A 3,658-nucleotide genomic window follows, 5' to 3' on the forward strand; every position below is an offset into this window, starting at 1 on the left:
CATTGGCTTCCTGGGTTCCAGTGATTCTCCTGAGTTCCAGTGATTCTCCTGACTCAGCTTTCTGAGTAGCTGGGATTACAGATGTCCAACAATACACCCGGCTAATTTTTGTATTATGATAGATAAACCATTTCACCATATTGTCCAGCTACTCTCAAGCTCCTGACAACACATGATCCACCCACCTTGGCCCCCCAAAGTGCTGAGGATACAGGCATGGGCCATCACACGCAGCTCTACCACACTCTTGAAAGCCAGTGTCTGATAAATTTGCTCTTTGGAGGTTATCCTATTAATCTTATGAATCTTATTTATGTTTTATTCTCTAACTGTACATTTTGAATTGAACTGTCTTTGAGTTTTGCTGCTTGACCACTTCTATAGTCACCGTTGTCAATTGTATTTTTTGTTTTGTTGTGTTTTATTCTTCAAGATTTCTGTTTTTTTTTCCTCCCATTTTTTAATCTCACGTGTAAGTTTCTCTGATAAATTTCAGAATTATCTGTGTTTTGATGAAGTTCACTGCATTGTCTTAAAACAAGTATTTTGAATTCCTTGTCAGGCCATGTGTCCATTCCCATTTCTTTTGGGTCAGTCACCACCAGCGCTTTATTTTGACCACTTGATGACATCATATTTCTCTCATTGATCCTAATGCTTGTGACTATGCATCAATATCTGTGCAATGATGTAAGTGCCTAATTCAGTGTTTTAGTTTGTCTTTGTTTGGAAGCTTTCTTCCACAGTAAGGCTGTCCAGAGATTCAGGGCAAGGAGAAAAAGGAAATTAAGGTCTTGAAGTCTATGATAGCTTCAGCCCTGGTAGCATGAAGGGAAATATTAATGAGCAGACTTTCATGGCTGGAGTAATTTGACCAACAAAGTTGACTCAGTGCCAGGTTGCACATGCATCACACAGTTGAGCACTGGGTGCACTCAAGGCCTGTAGCTTCCATGGTCTCTGCTCTGACATTTATTCAGTGCCTGAGGTTACTGTAGTCAATCAGCAGGAATATTGACTGGAACTCAGCTCCATTATGCTGAGGTCATAGTTTCTAATCTGTTGCCAGCGTTGGTCTACATGATTACCCCTGGGTATCAACCTCCCAAAGGGCTGGGGTAAGGGGACAGGCAAATAAAAGTCCCAAGGCAAAATGTACTATGCCTACTTCCTTTACCCCGGCAAGCCTCCCACCTCCATCTCCTGAATAGTTGAGACTACAGGAATGTGCCACCATGGCTGGCTAACATTTTTGGTGTTTTGTTGTTGTTTTTTTGGGGCTCAAGTGATCTGCTCACCTCAGCCTGATAAAGTGCTAGGGTTGCAGTTATGAGTCACCACACCCAGCTAAAATTTACTTTCTAAAATTTAACTTTTATGTCATTTCTTTTTATTCAGTCTTATTTCTCATAAAGGCAGTCAAGAATGTTATCACTTTAGAGTTTATCTTTGGGTATTCCTGAAGGAATAAATGGACTCTTTATATTCATTTTCTAAATGCTGTTAGAAAATGAATAATTAGTTTAGATGAGTAAAGACAATTTGGCCTCTTTTTGTTTTCTGTCTTCATTTCATTGTGTATGAAGACTGTGTTATTTTAACCCTCCTGTATACAAGAAATGAATTTTTACTCTTTCAACTGAATGTAGTAGAAGATTGTTTAAACTGATTATTTAACTACTACATAATTTTGGTTTTCTTCCTTGTGCATATTAGTCTAATTATTGGGATAACAATGTCAAAATTAAATTAATTTTCTTCTTATAAACTTTCTGATAAAATTACCTAAATACACGCAAACAAATCATGCCCACACATATCACTTAATTTCTAAAACTTTTAATTTTTCTGCTTCTCTAGCACCTTGTATTCCATCACTCAGCAATATCTGGCAGCACCACTTCCAGAATTTACTTGGACTCCACAGATTATTTCTGATTTCCTGTTATCACCTTTACACTGGAATTTCCTACTTTACACTCTAACTTTGTATAAAAAAGAAACTACCTTTTCAAGATCTAGCTCAGGTAATTTTATTGGTTCTTAATTGAGATTTCTTTCTAGGTGCTGTCACACCTTATAGCATCAGATATGAATGTCTCTATCCAATTTCCTGTGTTCCAGTTATTTTATTTTGAGAGAATGTGTATATACATTTATAAATTTGGGTATGTGTGTGTTCACTTATTATTTGTTTTTCCCAGGTGTAATATATGTTTTGCATGCATATATTTACTAAATCCCTGATAATGGAAAGATAACAGACTTTTTTCTTTTTTGTAAGTAAATTATTTTCTTAAGGAGGTGGGTTGGGAGAAATATATCTCAACATGGCAAGTTTAAAAGAGAAAGTGGCCATTACTAATGAAAATTATTCTCTAACATTTTCTTGTTTATCTTTAATAGCGTTGCTGATGCATATTCCCTCTTCTCAGCTGTGTAAGTGCCATTCACTGCAATATGCTGGCCATCCACACTGTCAACGACTTTTCTGCCATTAAGCTACAAGTGATAAAATTCATCTATGTCATGATATGGCATTCCTTGGTGATTATCTCATGTGTAGTGACTCTGGCATTTTTCCCTGCATCTCTGAAACAGGGGAGCTTACACTTTCTGTTAATCATATATTTTGTGTTATTATTGACACCATGGCTGGAGTTTTGGAAAAGTGGAGCTCATCTTCCTAGCAACACAGAAAATAATTCCAGCTTGGTGGGTAACTATGGGTGCTTATCTTAATCATGCTAGTATATGCTGTCATCAATTCTCCTGCTGGTCAGCAGTGAAACTGCAGCTGTCAAATGAGGAATTGATAAGAGACAGAGGTGGGCCATACAATCCTACACTACAGCTTTCCGTTTTTAGAAAATATGATAATAATATTGATATTTAGATTCTCTTGAGGGAACATTTTACTGAAGTCTTGCGACTCAATAACTGCTGTGTAGCTCATCATAACCTACATAGTAGCCATTGGCTTTATGCTCCTCTTCTGTCAGTATTTGTAACCAAGGTGGTCAGTCAAAGTATTGCTAGGAGATACTGAAAATCATCCAGAAGCACTGTGATATAGTGTAAGCATCTGGAGAAAATTCCATTAAAAAAATAAAAGTAAGCAGCTGAGGAATTACTGTCACCCATGGAGAAGGGTTAGATATGTTCAATAAATGAGTATGCAATATCCATATATACTTTCACAGAACAAAGAGTAAAGAGGGTGAGTGTGACTTTATAAAGATACTCATAAAAAATTATAAACAACAAAATCTTAGAAGCAGTTTCAAATAAAATTGATTTTTCTAATGTGACTATGCATTAATAATTTTTGTTTTCTTAAAAATAATTGTACAACTTATTAAACAAAACAAAATCCAAACTCCATCTGGCTCCAAAAACTAAGCAGAAAACTTAACCATAGTACATTTTTCACCTAGTACATTTTTGGAACCTATACCTTTAATTTAATAAGTGTTTGTAATATAGCATATACTTTATCAGTGAACATTTTCTTTTCACCCTTTTCCCTCTGGGTGCAGAAACACTTCAGTTTGATGTAATGTGATCCAATTTGTAGTCTGTGCTTTTGGGGTCATAGAATTGAGTTTTCAAAAATATAATTAAATAAAAAATAATAATTACCACATAATCCAGCTAC

At 35.8% G+C, this 3,658-nt stretch overlaps 1 pseudogene; it reads left to right on the forward strand.

Moving 5' to 3' along the window:
• Positions 1–2,392: 2,392 nt before the first annotated feature.
• On the forward strand, positions 2,393–2,868 carry LOC129025760 (testis-specific XK-related protein, Y-linked-like; annotated as a pseudogene).
• Positions 2,869–3,658: the final 790 nt, after the last annotated feature.

The sequence above is a fragment of the Pongo pygmaeus genome, chromosome Y (assembly GCF_028885625.2).
Source record: "Pongo pygmaeus isolate AG05252 chromosome Y, NHGRI_mPonPyg2-v2.0_pri, whole genome shotgun sequence".
NCBI lineage: Eukaryota > Metazoa > Chordata > Mammalia > Primates > Hominidae > Pongo > Pongo pygmaeus.